General features: G+C 44.4%; 1 protein-coding gene and 1 long non-coding RNA gene across 4 annotated transcripts in view; one reads left to right on the forward strand and one right to left on the reverse strand.

The window, feature by feature from the left end:
* The window catches only part of mctp1a (multiple C2 domains, transmembrane 1a), a 733,548-nt gene that overhangs the window by 69,282 nt on the left and 637,247 nt on the right, over window positions 1-27,019 (forward strand). The window lies entirely within an intron of this gene.
* Window positions 1-27,019, reverse strand: part of LOC121277450 — a 58,503-nt gene that overhangs the window by 12,724 nt on the left and 18,760 nt on the right. Inside the window, exon 3 of one of the 3 annotated variants that reach the window (XR_005942880.1) lies at window positions 16,976-18,950. The exons of 1 other annotated variant lie outside the window; for it this stretch is intronic. This is a non-coding gene — a long non-coding RNA (uncharacterized LOC121277450). Of the gene's footprint in view, window positions 1-16,975; window positions 18,951-19,364; window positions 19,790-27,019 lie in introns of those variants that run through there. One more of the 3 variants, XR_005942881.1, reaches the window with a different exon arrangement.

Genomic DNA, 27,019 nt, shown 5'->3' on the forward strand with positions numbered 1-27,019 from the left:
CAGATGATTCATGGCATGTCTTTTGGAATATATTTCTGAAACACAGGAATTAGCTCATAATACTCTTGCATCTTTCAAGAAGGATCTAGAGGGAAGTATAAAACACTGATTTGGAATCCCTGGGGCTGCCTTTTAGCTACAGATGGCAATCAGTTCTAAATAATGAAAAACAAATCACACCTGAAAATTCAAATGTTAAAAGCCCTCAATTCTCCAATATAATTGTTTTTACATTATTATTCATGGCACCATGTGCAGTCTCATACTACATGGAAACAAGCTTGTGCTGGGTGAGGAAAACTGAGTATGTTAGTTGTAAAGAGACGAAGTTAATGAAATGAGATGGTCATAAAGGAGTACAAAAATTATGAATGTCTTTTGAGAGTCTCTAATCTCAACCCATTAGCAGCTCTTGTCAAAGCCACTGTAAATTAAGAAGTGAAAGGAAAATGAGGATAAAGATAACTCATGACGCAGACTTGAGTTTGCAGACAAGTGAACGACGACTATAAAGTTGAGGTATTGTCAGATACAGTGCTTACAAGGAGGTCTGCCTTTTGTGCCACTACACAGTACCATCCCTTAGGCTTACACAGCACCATCCGCAGGCCTACATTGCTACATAGATGCAAGCAGGTACAGCCAAGTTCCAGGCCACAGATGAACATCACTGTCCTTGTATGTGCTAGCCTGATGCTGCAAGTGTCCTGGCAAATAGCACAAACCTTTATTTGCCTGTCTGCCAACCCAGACTCTGACAAGAGAATTTTAGATAACTTTTGTGGTAAGTGCACCAGGACCAAATAAATGGCCGCTGGCCCCTTGGTGCATGTGGCCAATCAGGCCGCAGTAGCTTTTGATCACTGTGGCACGCATTTGTCATTGAATACCACCTGAAGTATTGGTTCCTTTGATTAGTGTGTGCCTGAGGAAACTTTGAACCTAACAGGTAGTCCTAGGAACATAGCAAAAGAAGTGGATCATTCAGCTGCTCTTGCCTGTTCTGTCTTTCAATTTGACCATGGCTATTTTTTACTTAACTGCCATTTACCCACCCTAGCTGCATTTGCATTAATGCCCTTAACAAACAAAACCTATCCATCTCAGCCTCAAATTTTAATTAATGCAGAGCTTCCAGAGCTGGGAGGAGAGATCCAGATTTCCATTACTCGCGGAAGAAGTACTTCTGATTTCATTCCTATATGATTGCGCTCTAATTTAATGATTAAGCCCTTCTAGATTTCCCCACCAGAGGAAAGTGTTTCTCTGATCTACTATATCAAATATCTTTTTCATATTAAACAATACGATTAGATCATCCCTCAACCATCTAAACTCAAGAGGAATGCAGGCCATGTTTATGCAAACTGTCTCATTGCCTGATATAATTTTGGTCAATCTACACTGTGCCACTTGATCATCCACAATAATGTAGGTCGGTCCAGTTCTGCATTTAGACTGTTTTTTTGCAAGTACCCGTGCTTGCCTTTGTGAAATGGGCACAACTGTGAATGGTTAGCCTGGCTTGTAGGAATAAGCTTCTTAAAGTTGAGTATCAATTTGAAATTGTTTGGAAAATTTAACTTCCTTTTGCTTACTAAATTACTGCATTTTCATTGGTACATTAAATTTTGTTGTTATTTGTGTCTTTTTTTGCATTAGAGACTTTGCTAACTCCATTTTCCACAACCATCTTGCTTCTAGCTGCTATTTCACTTGCAGGAAAAATGGAACAATTAGATAGGGGTTCCAATAGTGTACTTAGATTTAGAGGTGGAAATGCATTCTTGCGGAGACTTGAAAGATAAATACAGCTATACCTCGAACAATATTGCTGTAGGACATGGGTTCAAATCTCACCATGGCAGTTGATGGAATTTAAATTGAATTAATTAATAAATCTGGAATTAAAAGCTAGTTTCAGTAATGGTGATAATGAAACTATCGGATTGTCATTAAAAAAGACAGTGCGGTTCACTAATGTCCTTTAGTGAAGGAAATCTGCCATCCTTACCTGCTCTGGTCTACATGTGACACCAGACCCAAACAATGTGGCTGACTCTTAACTGCCCTCAGAAATTGCCGAGGAAGCCACTCAGTTATACCAAATCGCAACACATCATCCTGACTTGGAACTATATCTCTGTTACTTCGCTGTTGCTGTGACAAATTCCTGGCACTCCCTCCCTAACAGCACTGTGGGTGTACCTACACCACATGGACGGCAGTGGTTCAAGAAGGTGGCTAACCACTAGTTCTCAAGGGCAATTAGGGATGAACAACAATCCTGACCTCTCAAAAATGCACCAGTCCTTAGCCTAGGAGGTAGGGGTGAATGGTCGCATCTCTTCTCCAGTTCCACTATAACTTTAGCAGAAGAGTTATCAGAAATGCCAGAAAACCAGTACGAATGTCACTTCTGCCAGTCTTTCAGAGTTTCCACTGCTCTTCTGCCTAATATTCTAGCTATGGCCTAACCAATTTGCAATTCTTCTTTACTTTCATACTCTATGCATTGAGTTAAAAAAAACCCTAGGATCTATTCACTCATCCTCCCACAGATACTTGACATCCTAATGTCCTCTGCTGCCCTACTCCTTTTAACGTTTTACGATTTACTGTTTATTTCCCCTCATTACTCCTCCTCCTAAAAGATAAAATCCACATTTCACCACGTTAAATTTGATCTGACATTTGTCAGTCCAATGAACTAACCACCTGAGTTATTTGTGGTGTTTTTCAGTTAATCACACTTCCTATTTTATCATTTACCTGCAAATTTTGATATTATGCCTATTATACCCAAGTCTTTGAAGTTATACTGAAACAAAATGCAGTAAGTTCTGTGGGAGGATCTAATGCCCATGGACTGGGAGGACATCCCCTGCTATTGCCCCTGAAGGTCATCCCTGCGCTCAGCGTTTTTGCCAGCATGTCATTCCAGGGATCCACAGAGAACCTATGTGGCATCTCAAAGCATATAACACATAAATATATCAAGGAGGTGACAAATGCCCTCTACAGTAAGGTTCATCATTATGTGAAGTTCACACTTGAAGCTAGCCAGGCTGCTAGATTTCTGGGGTTCACAACTATCTCAAGCTTCCCTAAAGTACAGGGTGCAACTAATTGCGCACATGTTGCTTTGAGAGCTCCCTGGCCGCAACCCCTGATGTTCATTAACAGGAAAGAGTTCCACCCCTGAACGTTCAACTGGTGTGCGATCATCAGAAACACATCATGTACGTTTATCCTGGGTACCTCAGGAGTTCCCATGACTCATACATCCTGAGTCACTCCCAGGTAGTTCACATATTATAAAGGCCTCAGCATTTACAGGGCTGGCTGCTTGGGGATAAGGGGTACCTGCTTAAATGATGGCTCATGACACCTCAGCATACTTTGGAGGAGAGTTATCATGTGACACATGGGTTGACACGATCCGTCATTGAGCAGACCATTGACATATTGAAGATGCGTTTCTGATGTTTGGACTCTTCAGGTGGGGCTCTGCAGTGCTCTCCACAGAGGGTGGCCCACATAATCATGGTCTGTTGCGCCTTTCACGGCTTGGCACTTCAAAGGGGGGAATCCCTTGCCAAAGGGAGACATGGAGGAGGCTGAGAACTCCTCAGATGATAAAAAGCAGGAACCACAGGAACTTGAAAAGGGAGGTGAGGATTCCACCAAAGAAACATGATGTGGAAGACATGCCTGTGCCACAGTGATAGCCACAAGATTCCAGGACAAGTGAGGTGCCGGCAACGGGGCAAGGCCACATTCCTTCTGTCCCTTAATGACACGCCAGTGTTAGCATTCTGACTTGAACCTTCAACCCTCATGGGGCCCTAATCTTTGGAAAGGCCAGCAGCGAATCCTGTATCTTTGCGCTCTGGGAAGCAAAAGTAGGCACAACAGCACTAATGCTGCATTAAAGGACTTGATGCAGTTGTCATCACCTTAATGAGAACCTATCAGCAGACACAGATGTGCGCATGGTTGGAGAGTGCATCATGGCTGCAGGTCTTGTGCTTTGACACTACCAGTGAAGACAACCATCTCATTTGGAGAGACAATAACAGCTAACTCTCCAAGGATATTGAGCACGCTTAACTCCATGTTGTCTTGTAAGGAGTAGAGGTTACTAATGCATTTTACAAACACTTCCAGTAAAGAGTTTGACATATTTCCCTGACATAACACAACAGCAAGTAGCTATCATGAGTCCGTTACATACCACATGAATGTGAGGCTCACAAAGGGAGGCAATCACTGAGTGGGAGCATGTATCACCCTCGCATATGCAGGACTCTTTCAAATGATGAGACCATTCTCATGAACAGCAAAGAATTTTTCAAAAGTGCAAGATATGTTCCTTGATCAAGCACCTGTGACCCACAAGTGATATCAAAGTTTTGTAATTTTTCTAACACTTCTACTATGTCTTGGTGCATCCCCGACATCCTCAGCAGAGGTAGAGGAACCATGCTGCCTGCCACGTCCTGTTGTCTTTGATTTGGCAAGCATCCTCTAGAGGGCCGAGACCTGGAGGGCCCCAGCCTGCTTTGGGTCTCCTGCTGTGGGGCAGATGCACCCTCCTCGACCTATAGAGCTGGAGGTGATGGCTTCATAGTCAGAAGCAATTGAGATGGACCGAATGCTCTCGAAGTCACCTGGATAGATCGCCCCGGGGTCTCCAGTTGCTGGTCCTCTGCCCTATAAGTGCCCGAGAGCCCCTGCTTGACATCCGGAGAAGGGGGGCGATCAAGGTGCCCCACCCTCCTCTTGCCTAGTCACTGATGGATCCCACCAAAGCCTATAACGATGGGATGCAAGTCCAAATGCAAATCTGGCAGGATCTGCTGGACCAAGGACTCCATGGCAACCGCTACTCTTCCATGGAGACCTTGATATGCTCGCATAATGGAGCCATGACATCAGAAAGAATGCAGTTGACTCCTCCATCCTTCGCTCAAATCTTTTGGCTGCCTCTCGTAACTCTACCTGATTTTCTGGTGCCTTTCATTGCATCTCCAGCATGTTAGAGATGGCTGCATGCAGAGGATCATCATCTGACTCAGACTCAGTGGGTGCCTAATCTCCAGCAGTCCCCCGATGCCAGAGACCTGGGCTGTCATCGCCTCCAACTGCTGTGGAGATGTCCCAGTGGGGTCTTGGCCAGAATGTGGCCCTGAGCCTAATCTAGGCCTATGACCCTCTGAGGTGTGTGTCTCTGTGCTGGTGGAGGCTGCAGGTGAATGAAGTGATCAGTCTTCATCTGAAGCATCCTCCTCTCAGGTGGCCAGGGCTTGTTTGGTGTGGAGCTCTGTCTGGGCCTGCTGGTGCCTGTAAGAGAGAGAAGATAGATATAGTTCATAAGTAGGCAGAATACAAAATTGCATGTCACTCACTCTGATTATCAGGATATGATCAACTCATGGAGGGCTCATCTGTACTGGCTTGCTGGGAGAAGCCAATCTTGCCTCCCCCCCCCCGCAATGATCTTTGCCTCTGCCTGCCAGCTCGGCGGAATCCTCCGCAAACTAAGACAGCCCTGGGTGTATACCCGCCCTCCTTCCATCTGGGATATCACTCTCTGATTGTGAGCAACCTTGGACTGCATGAAGACAGATGGATGTAATGTGATGAGAAGGGATGGAGGAGAGGTTGGGAATCATGCACCATCTGCTGTGTGTGCTGAGCCCTCCCCAGTAAGGGCTGAAGCTGCTGTTTGTGCAACATGATAGAAAAGACGCTGGTGATATTAAATTGCCCATGAGACAATCAATGCTGATACCTCCCCTGCTAATATTGTGTGAGATCCCTGAGCAGTGTATCCATTTGAGTGAATGGTGCCATTCTGAGAGTGTGAGATTGGGATGAGCTGAAGGTTGACTTACCCTGGCAAAACGGATGAGATCATTCATCCTCTTCCTGGACTGGTGGCATGTCTCAGGTGGGTGCCCAACGAGCTGACCTCCCTTGCAAACCACCCCCGGCAAGGTGAGGCTGGTGGGCCACCTGGAGCCATCCCTTGGGTAGAGGACATCCCAGTGCTGGTGGACTCCACAGGTGAAGGCCTCATTCCTGAACCTCGGTGCAGCTTTTTTCTTTGCTGGAGCCATATCAAAAAGTTTCCTGCACACAGCTGGCCTGCTGAGAGTTATGTTTGTGTTTGGGTGGTGTTTAAATATGGTGCCCAGAACTTCGACCCCATTAGGCAACAGCAGGGTGGACAAATCAGTGCTCGCCCCCATGTGATTTGGAATGTTACTCGGAAATGCATAATTAATGAGCTTCTGAGCGTGAAAATGGGCACAATTTCCTGCCCTGCCAACCAGTGGGAAACGTGCCGCCCACCCCACCCATCTACCACCACACTTAGGCTCCAGAAGGGAAAATTCCACCCTCAGTGTTTTATCATTGTTTTGTTCATTAACAGAGGTCAAGGACATTCCAACACAATTGGTGCAAAGTGCTTTCCAAGCATCGAGACTAGCTAACAAATTGTTTATTGTTTATGATCTTTGGGGAAAATAATTTTCATGAATATATTAATCATCTTTTGATAGTTTTTCTTTAAAGGAATCAATGAGAACTTACTTTAAAAATCTAACATTGAAAGTAACTTTTCTCCTAATTCTCTCTGTGGAAAATGGTCCAAAAACTCCAAAAGGAGATTAAGGCAACAATGCTATTTGTATCAGGAATGGTTAATCTGATGCCCCACAGAATGAATCCTAGTCATGTTACTATAGATACCATGGTTTATACTTCAAGAAGACGACAACCGGAATATCATTTTTCAGCAGAATTCTTTGATGACTAATTTTTGTTGGGAATAAGCATCAACAGGTTGGGAATCTTGGTTTCTCAGGTGAGTTCCACAAAACTAGCGCTTACATTTAGCATCAGCAGTGACTCAGACCTTACAGTAGGGGGTGCCTTCATGAATGGTTTCTTGCCTTAATTTCCTGTCTTGAGCAAATTGTTCTGTGGTCATCAATGTTGCACTGTTTCAGTATCACTTTTAAGCAGCCTTTTTATCTCTTTTGCCATGCACCATAACATCACTTCCCAGTTGTCAATGTGCCATAAAAGATTGAGATTTGTTTACCAGACATTTGACCATAGAAATAAAAACAAAAAACTGCGGATGCTGGAAATCCAAAACAAAAACAGAATTACCTGGAAAAACCAAGCAGGTCTGGCAGCATCGGCGGAGAAGAAAGAGTTGACGTTTCGAGCCCTCATGACCCTTCAACAGAACTGGTTGTTGAAGGGTCATGAGGACTCGAAACGTCAACTCTTTTCTTCTCCGCCGATGCTGCCAGACCTGCTGAGTTTTTCCAGGTAATTCTGTTTTTGTTTTGACCATAGAACTTGACCAGCGTGCGCAGTGTCTTCGTGATCAGTGTAAATATGCTTGGCATATTAGCTTTGTTTAAGAACTTTGATGTCAAGGATCTTGGTTTGCCGCCTGATTGTCATTAGTCACCTCAGGCAGCCGAGGTGAAAGTGATTCAGTTTCTTAATGTGGTGTGCATATGTTGTCCAAGTCTCTCAGACAAAATCAGGATTCTCAGAATACTGTATGCTTTGAGTCTGGTCTGCAGTTTGATGCTTCTCTTGTCCCAAAGGTGCTCATGGAGTTTGTCAAAAGTTAAGCTGACTTTGGTGATTCTGCAGGATGCTTCTGTAATTGTATCAATATTGTCTAGGCTCTTACCCAGGTAATTGAATCTGCCATGTCTGAAGCATGTGATCATCACTAGTGATAATAGGTGGAGGGTAAGCCTTGCCTGGGGTGGGTTGAAAAGGCCAACGTCTTTCTTAAGCTGATGGCCATGGCAAACTGCAGACAAGCTTCTGTAGACTGGTTCATGATTGTTTGCATATCATCCCCGGAATGGGTCAGCAAATAGGAACTCAAACAAATTCCTCCACCATCTTTGTTTTAGCTTTCAGCTTGCAGCCTTTTAAGGTTGAAGAGCTGCCCACCTATTGGTAATCTGCTGTTCGAGATTGTTGAAATCCCGAGAAGAACAGCAACAAACAAAACACTGGAGAATGATGGTGCAAGGATACAAGTAGGTTCCTCAGTGATTTAAAATGATTACTCTTTCCCTCTTCCCCTGGACCTGATGACCCACTTTCTAGCATGTTGAATGAGGCGCCTGTAGAGATGGTGGTCGCACACCTGCCCACGGGACATAAAATTCTTCCCCAGGAAAATCTTTAAAGTCCATGTATAATCTATTGCTTTAATCATATGTACTCATACGATAATAGTCCAGAAATTAACAGCACTCCTGCAAAAGAACAAGGATATTTCCTTCTCAAAAAGGAGAACTATAAGAAGTGCAGGTGGGGAGTGCCAAACCAAGTCGATCATAATCAGATAATTTGAGCAGCTTCAGTACATTATCTACAATACGTAATCAAGAAAATAGAGAAATAGCTTGTATTTTAGAAATAAATATGTTAGCTAAAAATTAGTTGTGAGAAATTATTGAGGATAGTTCCTTCTCAAATGTGGAGTTCTCAAAGTGCATTGATTATCATCTTCCAAAGTTCTATAGGTTCTGCAATGGTGCTCACAGATTGGAAGGTAGCACATGTAATCCCACTATTTAAGAAAGGAGAGAGAGAGAGAGAAAACAGGGAATGACAGATCTGTTAGCCTGACATCTGTAGCAGGGAAAATGCTGGAAACTATTTTAAAGGATGTGATGACTGGGCACTTAGAAAATAATGGTGAGATTGGGCAGAGTCAACATGAATTAATGAAAAGGAAATCATGTTTGACAAACCTGCTGGAATATTTTTTGAGGATGTTCCTTGCAGAATAGGGAGAACCAGTGGGTGTGGTGTTTTTAGATTTTCAGAAGGCTTTCGATAAGGTCCCACATAGGTCAGTAAACAAAATTAGAGCTGTAAGATTTTGGATTTTGGGGGCCACGGATACCTAAGATAGGCAGTCAAATATTCATAAGTAATTTGAGATAGTTTATTAAGTTCATTAAGAAGCAATAGTTTAGTTGCGATGCATTCATTAATTAGACAGAGAAAGTATATGACCCGTGACTGTTGAAAGTGGTTTACCGATCCCAGAGAATGAACGGTTGGTTGGCACAGAATGTGTTAATCTCAGTAGCTTGTGATAGCTACATTCTGCTCTCTAGTCAAAGTGTTAGGGAGCTCTTCCCTCGGATATCCTCCTCATTTTCTGGTCCATCTTCCATTTGAAGAAGACAGGTGCCTGATGACCACTGCCACCTCCCAGCACTGCCACAAGCACCTGTTACTGTACTCTTTTTCTAGGAGTTGGTAACTTACCCAGTGTCAATCACATGTTCAAATCCTTCTGACCAATGAATCCAATCCAATCCAATTGATGGTGATTTTTCGTTCCTGTGGGATTTCCCGCTCGTCGCATGGGCAAAACAGGCAGACGGCCAGCTGACATTTTCAAAAACCTCATCCATGGATGGGATAAAAGGGGTCAGCAGCATTCCCAGTGCCAGTAGAGAGGAGTTTGGTACATAGTTTGTTGCTGGTGACTTATTGGTACTTGGAAGCTCCATCTCTGTTCAAAGCTTCATTCTCAGCATTTCCAGGCTTCATTTTAGGACTCCTTGGTATCTCCAAGGACCCCAGAGGATTCAGACTGTGTGGACCTGTCCAGGTATCAGACAGTTTTCCGTCACCCTGGCAATGGGGATTGTGGTCTCCACTGTTGGCACCTCCTCTGAAGAGGAAGAGAGGGGCAGAAGGGAGAGGAGGCCAGGTGTCCCAATGCAGCTTCCAGGGGAGGGATCTGTGGGAGGAGAGGTGCAGGCACAAGGGACGCAAGACCAGCAAGGCAGAAGGGGCTGCAGAAGATGCCACTATCCGGCTGCCAGGGTTTACAGGCGGCGATGTAGCTACCTCAACATGTCCAAGGTGCAATGCTGAAGGAGGCTCTGCCTGTCAAAGGAAACCGTGACCTCCATTTGTAAGATGATTGGGCCTGAGATCAGCTCCGACTGTGGGGTGGACACCCCATACTCGTGGCTCTCAAGGCCACATCGAGCCTCAACTTCTATGCCTCCGGCTCTTTCCAGGGCTCAGTGGGGGATCTGTGTGGCATCCCCCAATCAGCTGTCCACAGTTGTGACAAGCTGGTGACAGAAGCTCTGTTCAGACAGGTACTGATCTTCATTCTTTACCATATGGATGAGGATAGCCAGGCTGAGCAAGCCAGAGGCTTTGCAGTGATTTCTGGGTTCCCCCATGTCCAGGGTGTCGTTGACTGCACACATGTGGCCATCAAAGCACCAGCAGGTCAGCCGGCTGCCTTCGTCAACAGGAAGGGATTCCACTCCATGAATTTGCAGATAGTGTGTGACCACAGGATACAGATTCTGCAAGTCTGTGCAAGGTACCCTGGCAGCTCACATGATGCCTACATCCTGAGATACTCCCAGGTGCCGAGGCTCTTCAGTGCTCCAGACTGACTGGATGGATGGCTGCTGGGTGACAAGGGCTATCTGTTGAAGAGGTGGCTCATGATGCTTCTCCGCCACCCAAGAACAGAGGCTGAGAAGCGTTATGATACAAGTCATGCCTCCACAAACGTGGTAGTAGAAAGGACCATAGGTCTTCTCAAGATGCACTTAAGATGTCTGGACCATTTAGGGGGTACATTACAATACCCCCCAGAGTGGGTGTCACTGATAGTGGTTGCATGCTGTGCTCTCCACAATTTGGTACTGGCAAGAGGGTACCCACTGGAGAAAGAGGATCTTGAGGCAGCTCCACAGGCCACAGGTGATGACTCCAGTCATGGATCAGAAGAGGAGCACGGTGAGGAGGACACTGAGGGCATGGAGGCAGACCTTGGTACCTCTAGGAAGGCAGGGACACTAGGGACACCTTGTTCCAACGTTCCTTCAGCTAGACTATCAAAGATCAGCTTCAAGCGCATGCCAGGGCTGCTACCTCCATCCTGGATGCCTGAAAGAACCCTTTCATTTGAACCTAAAGAACACTCAGTGCCTGTGCAATAAATTTCAGAGCTACATACATCCAGCATTGTATACTGGCGTACCCTGCACCAATAAAATAAAAAGGTGAAGCATACTCAGGCCATGACAACAAAAACAAAATTTATCTCATTTTAACAATTCGAAACTATTTACATAATCTTCTCTGGTCTTCATTCCCAGACCAGTATAGATAAAGTAAACATAAATTAACTTATGCTTGCGAGTGCTATGTCTTGGTGTTCCCCCTTCGCTGTCACCTGCATTAGAAACAGCCTGCTGACTCTGCTGCCTTGTTGGCCTTGATGACCTGGGCGGTTGTCCTTTGGCCAGTGGAACCTTTGCTAGCCCTGCCTGGGAGAGAGTGGCCAGTTCCACGGCTGGCATCTCCCAGTCATCGAAGCCTCACCAGATGTGACGGTCACTGGCGGAGGGGCAGAAGAGCTGCTGCCATCATCCAGAGCGCCCTGAAAGGAGCCCACAGAGACAACAGGCAGCTCCTGTGCCAACATGAGGTCGCTCTGGACCTCCCTGCTCACCATTGATGGACAGGCATCTAGCGGGATACTGAGTGCCTCATCCATCTCCCACACTGGCACTAACCACTTGAGGTCATTGCCTGTGTAAGGGCTTGCAGGTCCGAGTGCAACCTTAGGTACCCCTGATTCTGTTCCTGGAGCTGCATCTACATGAGATTCATCACTCTCTCAATGGAGGAGGCAATGGACTTGGCCATGAGCATCAACATAGTGCTTACACTCCGCATGGACTCCTCCACAACAGAGACCATGGCACGTATATCCTCATGGATCCCTGCCAGATTCTCCCGCATATCTCGCTGGAGATCCAGCATCTGCCACCTAATGGATGACTCCAGAGCCTCAACTTCTGCCTTCAACTGAGCATCATTCCTGGCCCCCAGCAGTTTTCCGACTGTCGGCGCCCTAGGTGCTCCCTGCCTCCACCTGTGCCTCAATGAGTGTGAAGTACCCTCACCAATATGCACTGAGATACTAGCCACCAATCTAATGCCCATTGAGGTGCCCACTTCAGAGACCAGGTGTGACACCGGTACAACTGAAGCCCAGTGGTCCTCTGGCGTCAGAGGTGGTCCTTCAGGGTCCACAGAGCGATTGTGTGCTGGCAAATCTAAAGGAGAACAAGAACATGTCGTTAGTTAAAGTCAACACACTGTCACTGTGCATGCCAGGCACCCTGGTGAGACAGTGGAGATCTGCATCTTTGTGCCATCGTCTTTCTATGATCATTGGGGACTCCAGGTTCAAGGCTCACATCAATGAAGAGACTACGCTAGAATGGTTGCACAATCCGAAAGTCTCACCTCTGTGCACTGCAGTCTTACCTTCCTCTGGTACCCCTGCCTCTCCATGCCTGGTTGCACGTGGAGAGGCAGGGCTCTTGAGCTCCAGGGTGTCATACTCGATCCTGCTGAGCAACAGGATGTTGGGCGGGCCTCTGCCTATATGTGCCTCTGTTATAGCTTGTATTCTGCTGCAAGGACAGAGCAGCATTGATTAGTCCACTCTCTACCTGCAGCACCATTGCAGCCTGGCCAACCCCAGCTGAGGAGCACCTTGCAGGGCACATCCGAGTTATGACCCTCGAGCAGCAAGGCACTCAGTCCAAGTATCCAGGGCTCATCCCCTTGGCCAGCTCCAGTGTCACTGACACTTGGCACTCAGACTCTAGCACCCCTGAGGTCCACGGGGGTGCAATCGCAACTTAACACTTCTACACACTGACCCATGCCAACATGGCCCTCGCACTTCTGAGCACAGCAGGTCATTGAACTGCTTCCGGCACTGCACCCATATGCACCGCACCATGTCATGGTTGCTCACCAGTGCTGCCACCTCCTCCCATGCCCGTTTTGTGAGATGCGGTGGCCTCATCCTCCCATCTCTGGGGACAGGAATGTCCCCCCGGCAGCCACTTCCTCCAAGAGGATGGCGGGGCACTTGTCAGAAAAGCAGGAGGCCAAGTGCCCACCCAACCTGCCCCCCTGCCTGCTGTGTCCAGCCGCACTTGACTCCATGGGCTGAATTTTGTCATCAGCGAGCAGGGGGCAGAGCCCGCTTGCCAACATACAAAATGATGTGGGATGATGTCGGGTGGAAGGCGGGGTACAGCGAAATCAGCTCTGCACCTGCCGAAGCCATTGACAGGATAATTAAAACAATTAAAGGACCTGCCTGTCCAACCTTAAGGTTGGCGGCCAGGCCAGGAGCCCCGGCGGGCTTCTGAAAAAACATAAAACGTGGGATGAGGTTTCATGTAGGGTTTAAAAAACTTTAAGAAAGTTTTAGTGGAAATTATTAACATGTCCCATCTTGTGTGACATTGTCACATGAGGGGGACATGTTAAGGATTTTTTTATTTTCCTATTTTTTATCTTTGAACAACTTTCAGTGATCCTTAAGGTTGACGGGCAGGCCAGGGGCCCTGGCAGCAAACAGATAAAACATGAAACCTCATCCAGCGGCGGGATGAGGTTTCATGCACGGTTTTAAAATTTTTAATAAAGTTATTCTCTAAATTATGAACATGTCCCATGTCAAGTGATATTATCACATGAGGGGTACATGTTAAGGATTTTTTTTTTTTATTTTTAATATTTTTCAAAGTGAAAGCGATCTCCCTGAGGCAGCACTTAGCCTCAGGGAGATGTGCGCTCGTTCGTGCACATGCGCGAAAGAGCGCTCTCTCACTTTTAGGGAATCCCCCCTGCCCACACATGAAGCTGGGTGGGCCTGTCCATGTAAAATGATGGTGTGGCCCGCTTCGCTGGCGGGGATCGGCTCCCCGCCTGCCGGAGATCGGGTCTGGTCCGCCCGCCCGATAGGCAGAAAATTCTGCCCATTACGTTTCAAACATTTTGAAACCATTTAGCGTTTTGTTACACCTTCCTCACCCACTATTTTTTGGTACAACCAAGATTTTAAGACTAAAAGTGTTAAAGAGAGACACCAGCTTCTTAAAAAAGAAACACTATATCCTTACGGACTAACTATAGTAAATGAACAAAACTATAGTAAATGAACAGAATCTTTCCCATCTCTTTTGTTTATCCTTTCCCTCCTTTAAAGCATTTTTCAAGTTTCGCTTTTTGCTACTTTACCAAATTTGAAAGAAATAGCCAGTAAAATATGTCTTTTATTTGAATTTTAGCAGTTCTTTAACTCTGCCACAAATGTTTTCAAAAGTTCAAATTGGATTGCTGCCAAGCTTCTTTAAGACTTCAGGCTTATTTTCATATTTTGGGAATAAACTGTATTTATTAAATTCTTTTCTCAGTACAGAAACTCACAACATTTTAAATTAATGTCAATTGGTTTCAAACTTTTTAGCCTCTTAAAACCAATTCTTTTTTGTATCTTCAATGTTTGTGATAATTATAATTTTTCCTGCTTTAAAAGTGATTCGACTCAAATGAATGATCTACTCACAGCTGGATAAAGGCACTCCTTCATAGGGTCAGGGTAAGGATCATGGATTATAACAGCGGAGGAGTCAGGTCTCTCTGTGAATAAACTCGGGCTTTCAGTGGGGACCTGTTTGATGCTAACTACGACCTTGAAAGTGTCCTGGTCCATCTCTTGCTTTAATTTTAGCGAGCATGGAGCTAGGAGGATCTGTTTAAAATCATTGCTTTCTAACTCTGGGTGTGAGGTCTTAAAAATCTCCCTTATTGTTTCTCTGGCTGCTTTGGAACCTTCCTAGTCCCTATTTAACTCTGAAAAGATAGACTCAAGTGTCTTCTCCTGAGCCATTTCAACCCTCTCAGGTTCCGTTTGGTCAAGTTTTTTTACTTTGTATAACGTACTCTATTATGTGCCGCCTGCTCCCACTGTAACTAATTGAACGGGCCAACTTCTTTTGTAACTTATTGACTTGTTCTCTTAACTTCTTGTTGTCTTTATTCAGCAGTAAGGCAAACACACAGACCAACTTATTTCCCACTTTTTTAAACTTAATCTTTCTTTTCTAAACCTTTTTAGAAAAGACCATCAAAGGTACACTTGTAATCTCCATTGCACACTTCTACACTTCCCAGTATATCTCTCGCTCCAGGCGTGTCTGTTTTCTCAGTCAAACTCTCTGTCAGTCTTTCCGCAGCATATGCCAATGCCACTGTGACTTCTCGTTTCACTTGATAACTACTCCACAAATTTAACTACAACATAAGACTGTTGCTTCTCAAATTTCAATCCAATGACACTTCAACAATTTGTATGCCACTTCCGACACTAATCTATAAAATTTTGGATTCAGGGCCACAGATACCTAAGATCAGCAGTTGACTACTCGTAAGCAATGTTGAAATAGTATCTTATGAAGCAACTGGTTAGATATGATGCATTAATTAATTGGACAGAAAAAGTGTACACCACATGACAATTGAGAGCGGTTTACTGATCCCAGAGGAAGAACAGATGGTTGGCACAGAGTGTGTTGATTTCAGTAACTTGTGATAGCAGCATTCTGCTCTCTAGTCAAAGTGTTAGGGAACTCTTCCATCATTCTTGCTCCTACTCCTCTGGTCCCCTTCCAGCTGAAGAAGGCATCTGCCTGAAGAGCACTGCCACCTGACAAACACCTGTTAATATACCCTTTTTCTGGGGGCTGGTAGCTTACCCAGTGTCAATCACCTGTTCAAACCCTTCTGACCAATGGATACAGGACAAGTATCCAAGATGTCAGGGTGGTCATACCACCACCACCGCTGCCGCGCGCGCGCCCCCCCCCCCCCCCCCCACCCACCCACCCACCACCACGGCCACCGTTCATCACCCTGGCTTGAGATAAGCTTTTTAGTTTACACCATGCTGAGGGTCATTTCCTGGCCCTTTGTAAACACCTGCATCGTTGAGGGGGTACACAAGACACCATCCTACCAACTTAGGAATGTCAACATGGAAGCCTGAACTAAGTGACCCTGATGATTCCTGGGACTGTTTAGAAAATGCCTTTCTAGAGAGAGAGAGAATCAGCACTGTGTTAGCTAAGTTTATTAAAGGCCCCAATTTCTTATAGAGCTCATGGGATTGGGGGATATTTAATGGGATGGTTTGATGATTGTTTAAAGGACAGAAATCAGAGAGCAGGGATGAATGGATCATTCTCAGGCTAGCAGGCTTGTGACTCGTGAGGTACTGGAAGTATCACCTCTTGGGCCCCAGCTATTCATAATATCAATGATTTGGATGTGGGGACCAAATGTAATACTTCCAAAACAAAAACAGAATTACCTGGAAAAACTCAGCATCAGATTTCCAGCATCCGCAGTTTTTTTGTTTTTATCTCTGTAATACTTCCAAGTTTGCTGATGACACAAAATGTAGTGGGAATGTGAGTTGTGTGGAGGATACAAAGAGGCTTCAAGGAGATTTAGACTGACTAATTGAGTGGGCAAGATCATGGCAGATGGAATATAATGTGGAAAAATGTGAAGTTATCTATTTTGATCCAGAAATACAGAGTATTTCTTAAATGGGGAGAGATTGGGAAGTATTGATGTCCAAAGGGACTTGGGTGTAGTTGTTCATAAGTTATTGAAAGCTAACATGCGGTGCAACAAGCTGAGACAAAGTATTTTCAGTATTGTTTCAACCATCATATGATTCCATTTTTTGTTTCTAATTAGTCATATTCTTTAACTTTTTTAATGTTTATAAGCCCTCTTACTATTTCCCTTAATGTTAACTGGCATTCTTTTTTATTCTCACTCTTGGCTTTCCTAATCTTTTCTCCTTCCCCTCTCTATTTTTAGTATTATGCTTGATTTCCCTTTGTGTTTTAAAGCTTTGAGTTATAATCTGCCTCTTCTGAAAGGAAAGAATTGTATTAAAAAAAAGTCTTTCATTTCCTCAGGACATCCCAAAATGCTTTACAGTAAACAAAGTACTTTTGAAATGTAGTCGCTGTTGCACAGTAGGAGCTGCATTTTAATTTTAGATTTTTTACTTATCCAAGGAACACCCGCTTTTGTTGCATCTCTATTATGGTATTTATATGACTAGTTTACACCCAAATCATTCCTGATAGTTTTGTTTTGCAATTTATCTTAGCTAGTTCCCTTTTTTGTTTCAGTGAAGCTTGTTTTCCTTTTCCAGTCAGGTATTTTTATCTGTAATTGAAAATTGGCAAGTTATTCAGTTTTCTGGAAAATCTTCAACTTGCACAGAAAACCAGCCTATCTTGCAGCAAGGACATGTGGTGATTTTTCTCTCCACCATAGCGCTCCAGCTGCTTGAAATATTAAAATGCTCTTGACCCCTGGAATTGGGCCAGACTGGGGTACATCCAAGGGAAGGCAGAAATCCTCTCCAACTGTATTTCTGGTGCTGATGTAGGTCCCCCTGTCTCACATGAGGAGATCTTTAGGGAAATATTTCACGTATCTTTTGTTCTTTAAAATACTGTGTGACCTGTTACTTATTTTCACCACTACTGGTTTTTATTGAATTAATTTTATTTAAATTCAATTAATTAAGTTAAACCAGGAATAAAAAAGCTAGTTTTTGTAATGATGACCATGTAACTACTGGATTGTCATCAGAAAAACACATTTAATTCACTAATATCCTTTAGGGAAGGAAATTTTCTGTCCTTACTGTTCTGGCATACAGCTGACTCCAGATCCACATCAATATGGTTGACACTGAACTGCCCTCTTGAGATGGCCTCGCAAACTACTCAGTTGCGTTGAAGGCAGAGGCTCATCACATCTTTCTCAATTAAGATAATTAGGAATGGGCAATAACTGCTGGCCTTACTTGTGATGCCCACATTTGACAAATTAATTAAAGTTCAGATTTTCAGCATTTGCACATTTTTTTCTTTTATCAGTATTAAATAGTGGACATTTTCTGTTGCCATGGTAATCCTTTGCCTTTGTCATGTAAGCACAGTTTGAAGAACTTAAATGATTAATTTTTGTTTTAGCCATCACAATCTTCTGTTTATGAATCAAAGGCATATGACAATGAGAAGGGTGTCTTTCTCATCATGTGGGAGCTTTAAATACAAATAGAATATTTCTACAGCTCTTCTTGCTGAGAGTCCTATGCAGCATTTAAGCTCGTTTTAGTCTCGACGATAGATGTCACTGTCAAGTTCAGCCCCAATATTCTAAGATTCCAATGCTGGAACTTGGGAAAGGTGTGCCATTCATAGCTCCAGGTGACCAGGATCTCCTGCAGATCCATTTCCTGGAGCTAGGGAGGGCAGGACAAAGATTTGCTTCCCAGACACTGCCAGCCTCCTCTCCATGGGCTGGATTTCTGCCAGAAAATGATCTTATGGGTGGGGAGAGGTTGTGGGATAACTTTTTCCCTTTTTCCTCACTTCTTGGTTGTTTACAACAAGGTATATTTTTGAAGGAGTGTTTTAAACCTTTTGGGTGTTGTGACTTTAAAGAATAGGCATGAAATAGGCTTTCTGGTAAGTTTAGATCAGAAGAAAAAAAATGTTCAGTTGCACAATACCTAAAAAGTAAATGCAACAAAAACACTCATTCCACCCCCCCCACCTCCCAAACACACAGACACATAATACATAAGAAAAGATGACTTCTAAAGGTGATGCATGCACTTAGATAATTAACAGAATAACAAGAAATTAATTACATGTTCTTAATGAGTCTTTTAAGATAAAATGTTGCAGGCCTGATGGATTCATTTGCTTGGCTCTCAGAAGATAAATGGAGGTTGAAAGCTTCTGGGTTTTCATACAAAGTTGCGGCTAAGCTTCTGGAGAAAAGAGATATACCCTTGCAGGTGGAAACAAATTTGGCCCTCTCTTACTGCCTGCGGTGACTGTTTAGGCAGGGTTATGTTCTTCTTGCTGAGTAGTTGTCCTGTCTGTGTTGGTTGTCCCAGACTAATCTGCCTCTGGTTGATCCTTGGAATAATAAGGTGTTGTTATCTCAAGTCAGTTTTCATCATGTGACCACAGAATCAATACTTATATTATCAACAGAAATGATATGATGTTAGAAGCTATTTCCATACAAAAGGGAATGAATGTTGGCCGTTCACAGCTGCTTGTGTTAAAAATGGCTTCTTCATACCACTTTATTAGATTTTGAATTTGTAGACATTGTAGGGGTCCTCCACCTGGATATTTACATTCTAATAATATTCCAGAGACATGAACTAGTTCTTGTCTGTGCAAAAATCACAAAAGTCACCTGACCCCTCTTCCCCAACCCCCAGCCCCGGACTCCATCTTGGGTCAAGATAAATTATCCATACTCCATGTTGTTTTCTTTAAAAAAAAGTCAATATGTCCATTGTTTTCTAATATTCATGGGCTTATGATGCAAATGTGACATAGAATCTGCCTCATTTTTCTTGCTGTCCTCTGGCAGTTACACTTGAGCTACACACAGGGCCAGGCTGCAATACTGGGTCTCACATTTTGTTCCGATATCAACATTGACATCACTCATAGTCAGCACATCTGACCTATTCCTGAAAAGGTTCTGATGCTTAAATCCACCAAATGTTTTGTCATAACAATGGATGAGAATTCAAGTGGCTTCGCAGTGTACCAAGTTTTACTGAGTTACAGGACAAGCAAGATGTTGTTACAAGATAATGATTTCCATAACAGCATAAGAAATAGGAGCATGAGTAGATCATTGGGTTCCTCGAAACTGCTTCGCCATTCTGTACTATGATGGCTGATCTTCGGCTTCAACTCTACTTTCCCGCTGTGTTTCCATATCCTTTGATTCCCTGAGAGATCAAAATATGCCTGTCTCAGCCTTTAAATATATCAAATGTTAGGGTAGGGAATTCACAACTCTCTGAGTAAAGAAGTTTCTCCTCATCTCAGTCTGAAATGATCAATCTCTCATGTTGTGATAGTGCCCCATGTTTTAGATTCCCCAGACAGGGAAACAACCGCTCTCTCGGTCTCCTGTCAAACCCCTTCAAAATCTTAACCAAAAACAGAATTACCTGGAAAAACTCAGCAGGTCTGGCAGCATCAGCGGAGAAGAAAAGAGTTGACATTTTGAGTCCTCATGACCCTTCAACAGAACTGGGTGAATGCAAGGAGAGGGTTGAAATATAAGCTGCTTTAAGGTGGTGGTGGTGGTGGTGGTGGTGGTGGTGGTGGTTGGGGGGGGTGGTGTTAGGTGGGGGGAGAGAAGTGGAGGGGGGTGGTGTGGTTGTAGGGACAAGCAAGCAGTGATAGGAGCAGATAATCAAAAGATGTCACCTTCAAAATCTTGTATGTTTCAATGAAATTATCTCACATGCTTCTGAATTCCAGAGAGTATAGGCTCAATTTACTCAGTTTCTCATCATAGGACAACCTTCTCATCTGAGGGACCAATCTAGTGAACCTTTACTGTGCTGCTTCCCATGCAAGTATATCCTTCCTTAAATATGGAGATTAAAACTGCACATTTAAGGAATCCATAATGAAATTGCAGAAGGATACAGTGTCACATACAGTATGTGTGAAACAAAAATAGACAAACTGTAATAATTAAACATTATGGTGCAGTAAGGATATTGTAGTGTGTTGTCTTTTACATAAAGTGATGCTTGTTATAAAATGTTGTGGGTATACATATCAGGAAAATATTGACAGGATGAATCTCTTCTCTGTTGAATAAAGAAGGCTGAGGGTTGACCTCATAAAGGTCTTTAAGATTCCGAAAGGTTTTGACAGAGTGGATACAGGGAGAATGTTTCTGTTGTGGGGAAGAGTATAATGAGAGACCATCAATATTAGACAGTCACAAAAAAAATCAATCAGGAATTCAGAAGAAACTTCTTTCCCCAGATGAGACTTGTCACCACAGGGAGTGCACGAAATGAATAGTACAGATGTATTTAAGAGGAAACTAGACCAGCATATGAGAGAGAAAGGAATAGATGATTATGATGGTAGATTTAGATGAGAGAAGTTGGGAGGATGCTCAAATGGTGCATAAAATCTGGCACGAACTGATTGGGCTGAATGGCCTGTTTCTGTGTCTGTAATCCAATGTAAGTCTTTACAGCAAGCCATCATACTGCTAGATAGCTGTTGACTGCTTTTCAAATATGTTATTACACAAACATTGATTACACTGTCGATAAAATAATTACCTTAATGAGACCTATAGTAGCAGTAGCAGGTTAGATATTTGAGCTGGAGTTTCTGCGAGAAGCATAATCAGGAAAATGTGGCCAGTATGTACTGGACCCTGCACCTGTTTTGCTGAGGTGAATTTACACATAATGCAGGATTTTCTGGTCGTTGGGCAGGCGGGCCCGAGAGCGGGTAGGAAAAGGTCAGCTACCCACTATTGGTCTCCGACTGTGATTTCATGTTGGCTGGCCCATTAATGGCTAGCCAGCATGAAATGCATGCTGATAACCTCCGCTGCTGGGGTGGGAGGTGGGGGGGAAGGAGCGTGAGTGCAGAAGTCTGCGCATGCGCGGGGGAGCACGCACTGAAAGCCCCCTGAAGGCAGGGAGCTGCCTCAGGGTGCTGAAGATTTGTAGAAACAGAAATAAAGATTTTAAAAATGAGAGAAACATGTCCCTACATATGACCCAGTCACATGATATATTAAAAATGATGCCTAAATTTTTTTTTAATTACTATTGGAAACCTCATCCCACCCATAAATGAGGTTTCATAAAAAATCCAAATGCTCCCTGGCTGATTCACCCGCCTGCCAACCATAAGGTTGGACAGGCAGCAAAAAATTGCTTATATAAGGGCCTTAACAGATTTTAACTGTCGGCAGGCCGCTGTCGACTCTCGTGCGCCTGCTGACTGAAATATCGCACGAGTACGTGATGATGTCGGGATGCTTGTCCAACATCACGCACTAGTTTATGCCCGATCATTTCGGGAGTGTAACTGCCCACCCGCAAGATGTTAAATCCTGCCCATAAATTCCACGCAGACTTATTTGCAAAAGCCCAAATGTAAAACCTCCTATGAAACAGCACACGGGTACAATGTAAGTTAAATATAATTGATTATTGACTAGAGACATGGCCAGTGTTGCCTAGATTAATGAATTAAACTAACCAAAAGGAAAGTTTTTTCAGTTGATGCAGCTGAAAAAACAGGCCAATTATTGGTTTGAGTTGATTGCTGGTCTCAGGTTTTATGCACCAGGCGCAGATCAATTGACTACATTCCATTTAAATTCGTTATTGGGCAACTTCTAGGGAGCAGGACATCTTGGACAGCAACTTCAGATGTACTGCACATGGTTTATGCATTAATAGTGGTGAGCACTGATAGCCTCACTGTAATTTTTACTGCAAAATCCAAGCCTAGTGTTAAAAAAGTAGATATCAGAATGATGAATTTATACATCTGTACCTTTTAAGGCCAGAATTTTATGTCCAGTTTGTTATCTTTGGCACTGCTGTATTCTAAGGTCTGGAGATGATTCTTCTATTTCAAGCATATTTTCACACGACAGCACTCAAACTATATCATGGGTACTAGTGCGCAATAAGTTTGTCTGAAATTTCTCCCACCATTCTTTTAGTGAAGTAATCAATCCATTTCAGATAAGAAGGTTTACACCTCCGCAAAGATTGCATAGACTGAAATGTCAGACAAACACATTAAGCAGTTGAAAATCTCACAATGTAATTTCAGAGCTGAGGTGTTCTCCTGATCTGTTCAAAAAGCATATGTAGAATGATTATGAATTGTGAACCTGGTATCCAGTTAGTAACATCCTGCAAAACACTGCAGAAGATTGAATGAAGAGGGAGAGGCTAAGGAGACATATGGAAGAATTTTCCGGTTGGCAAGCGGAGGCGGGGCCAGCTTGCCGACGTGTAAAATGACGCGCAGTGATGTTGGGCGGGTGTCCCGACGTCACCGCACATCATTTAGATTTTCAGTTCGGCGGGCACGCAGCTGACTTGGCTGCGCACCCACCGAATTGTCAGAGTCCTATTAAGGCCTGTTAAAAACTAATTAGAATAGTTAAATGAGCTGCCCCTCCAACCTTAAGGTTGGCAGGCAGGTGAAGAGCCCAGGCAGCCTTCGCATTTTTCATAAAACCTCATCCACGGGCTGAAGGGTTTTAAAATTCAATAAAAATTTTAAAAGAGTTTCATTGACATGTCCCAGCTCACCTGATACTGTCACATGAGGGGACATGTCTTATAATATTTTCTTTTCTGTATTTAGCTTTTAAAAACTTTAACTAATCTCCCTGCAGGGAGGTGCCTCAGGGAGATTTCCGCGCTCTTTTGCATGCATACGCGAAGGAACGCAGGTCCCGACTCAGGGAATTCCCCCCTGTCACCTGCACAGGGAGCGCTCAGCGCTTCCGGACGAGCATCATGCTGGGTGGGCCTTAATTGGCCCGCCCATGTAAAAAGGCGGCATGCACCCGATAGGGGACACCAATCGGGTTCGCGCTCACTCCCACCCGCCCAAGCACAACCCCCACAACAGGGGGGAAATTCAGTCCATTTTGTCAAACTGTGTTCGGTCAGGTTGTTAGAAACCTTTACAATCAGACAAATTAAAAGTACAAAGGGTGAGGTTCTGCAGGGGTTTGTTCTCCTCATTGTGGAAACCTTGGAAAAATAACATAGATGGGGTTTACGCCAGAATATCAACATTGAGGTGAAGTGTAATCAACTGCCTTTGATATCAAGGCAACATTTGACCAATGAACCCGAGCAAAATTGAAGTCAATGTGAATCAAGGGGGAACCTGTCTGTTGGTTAGAGTCATACCTAGCACAAAGGAAGATGATTGTGGTTGTTGGAGGTCAGCCATCTCAGTCCCAGGACATTGCTGCAGCAGTCACCCAGGGTAATGCCCTAGGCCCAATCATCTTCAGCTACCTCATCAATTACCTCCCCTCCATCATAAGGTCAGAAGTGGAGATGTTTGCTGATAATTGCACAATATTCACCATTCATAACTCCTCAGATACATATGCAGCAAGACCTGGGCAATATTCAGGCTTAGGCTGATAAGTGGCAAGTAATATTATGTGCCACATAAGTGTCAGGCAATGACCATCTCCAAGAAGAGAGAATTTAACCATCTCCCCTTGACATTCAGTGGCATTGTCATCACTTGAATCCCCCACTATTAACATCCTTGGGGTTACCATTGACCAGAAGCTGAACTGGACCAGCCATATAAAAACTGTATAAGAGCAATCACAGGCTGGGGGGAGGCGATGGCATGGTGGTATTCTTGTTGGACTAGTAATCCAGAGACTCAGTAATGCTCTGGAGACCCGGGTTCAATAAAAATGAAACCATTGTTGTAAAATCCCATCTGGTTCACTAATGTCCTTTAGGGAGGGAAATTTGTCGTCCTTACCTGGTCTGGCCTACGTGTGACTCCAGACCCACAGCAATGTAGTTGACTCTTAAATGCCCTCTGAAATGGCCTAGCAAGCCACTTAGTTGAATCAAACCACTACAAAGTCACAAAAAAGGAATGGAACTAGACGGACCACCTGCATTTGACCTCGGCACCGGAAACGACAACAACAATCTCAGCCCTGTTGACACTGCAAAGTCCTCCTTGTGTCAAAATCGGGAGAGCCAATTTTGCGGCAGAGCCAAGCCAAATACAACCTGGCCAATTACCAGCCTGATATAGTCATCCTAACGGAATTATATCTGACAGATAATGCCCCAGACACCACCATCCACCATCCCTGGCTATGCCCTGTCTCACTGACAGAATAGACCCAGCAGAGGTGGCGGCACAGTCAGAGGGAGTTGCCCTGGGAGTCTTCAACATTGACTCTGGACCCCATGAAGGCTCATGGCATCAGGCCACAAATGGGCAAGGAAACCTCTTGCTCATTTCCACCTACCACCCTCCTTCAACTGATGAATCAGTGCTCCTCCATGTTGAACCCCACTTGAAGGAAGCACTGAGGGTGACAAGGACACAGAATGAACTCTGTGTGGGGGACTTCAATGCCCATCACCAAGAGTGGCTCAGTAGCACCACTACTGACGGAGCTGGCTGAGCCCTAAATGTCATAGCTGCTAGATTGGTTCTGCGGCAATGGGTGGGGGATCCAATAAGAGGGAAAAACGTACTTGACCTGTTGCAGATGTATCTGTCCATGACAGTATTGGTAGGAGCGACCACTGCATAGTCGTCGTGGAGACGAAGTCCAACCTTCACATTGAGGATACTCTCCATCGTGTTGTGTGGCACTACCACCATGCTAAATAGGATAGATTTCAAATAGAACTAGCAACTCAAGACTGGGCATCCATGAGGTGCTGTGGGCCATCAGCAGCAGCAGAATTGTACTCGAACACAATCTGTAACCTCAGGGCACGGTATATCCCCTATTCTACTATTACCATCAAGCCAGGGGATTAACCCTGTTTCAATGAAGACTGCAGGAGGGCATGCCAGGAACAGCATACCTAAAAATGAGGTGTCAACTTGGTGAAGCTATAACACAGGACTACTTGCGTGCCAAACAGCATAAGCAGCAAGCGATAGACAGAGATAAGCAATCTCACAACCAGTAGATCAAATCTAAGCTCTGCAGTCCTGCCACATCCAGTTGGGAATGGTGGTGGACAATTAAACAGCTCACTGGAGGAGGAGGCTCCACAAATACCTCATCCTCAATGATGGAGGAGCCCAGCACATCAGTGCAAAAGATAAGGCTGAAGCATTTGCCACAATTTTCAGCCAGAAGTGATCCATCTTGGCCTCTTCCAGAAGCCCTCAGCATCACAGATGCCAGTCTTCAGCCAATTGAATCCACTTCACGTCAAGAAATGGCTGAAGCACTGGATACTGCAAAGGCTATGGGCCCTGACAATATTCCGGCAATAGTACTGAAGGCTTGTGCTCCAGGACTTGCTGCACCCCTAGCCAAGCTGTTCCAGTACAGCTACAACACTGGCATTTACCCAACTATGTGGAAAATTGTCCAGGTAAGTCCTTTACACAAAAGACAAGACAAATACAACCTGGCCAATTACCACCCCATCAGTCTACTCTCAATCATCAGTAAAGTAATGGAAGGGGTCATCAACAGTGCTATCAAGCGGCACTTGCTTAACAATAACCTGCTCACTGATGCCCAGTTTGGGTTCTGCAAGGGTCACTCAGCTCCTGCCCTCCTTTACAGTCTTGGTTCAAACATGGACAAAAGAGCTGAACTCCCGAGGTGAGGTGACAGTGACTACTCTCGACATCAAGGCTGCATTGGGCCAAGTGTGGCATCAAGGAACCCTAGCAAAACTGTAGTCAGTGGGAATCGGGGAAAACTCTCCACTGGTTGGAGTCATACCTAGCACAAAGGAAGATGGTTGTGGTTGTTGGAGGTCAATCATCTCAGCTCCAGGGCATCACTGCAGGAGTTCCTCAGAGCAATGCCCTAGACCCAACCATCTTCAGCAGCTTCATCAATGACTTTCCTTCCATCTAAGCTCAGAAATGGGGGTGTTTATTGATGATTGCACAATGTTCAGTACCAATCACGACTCCTCAGATACTGAAGCAGTCCACGTCCAAATATCCAGGCATGGGTTGACAAGTGGCAAGTAACATTCGCACCACTCAAGTGTCAGGCAATGACCATCTCCGACATGAGAGAATCCAAGTATCGCCCCTTGATGTTCAATGGCATTACCATCACGGAATCCCCCACTATCAACATCCTGGGGGTTACCATTGAACAGAAACTGAACTGAATTAGCCATATAAATACTGTAGCTACAAGAACAGATCAGAGGCTAGGAATCGTGCGACGAGTAACTCACCCCCTGACTTCCCCAAAGCCTGTCCACCATCTACAAGGCACAAGTCAGATGTGTGATGGAATACTCCCCACTTGCCTGGATGAATGCAGATCCCACAGCACTCAAGAAGCTTGACACCATCCAGGACACCACATCCACAAACGTTCACTCCTTTCACCACTGACACACTGGCTTAGACGTTGCGGATTTGGAAGGTGCTGTCCAAGGAGC

Source organism: Carcharodon carcharias, chromosome 4 (assembly GCF_017639515.1).
Source record: "Carcharodon carcharias isolate sCarCar2 chromosome 4, sCarCar2.pri, whole genome shotgun sequence".
NCBI classification, from domain to species: domain Eukaryota; kingdom Metazoa; phylum Chordata; class Chondrichthyes; order Lamniformes; family Lamnidae; genus Carcharodon; species Carcharodon carcharias.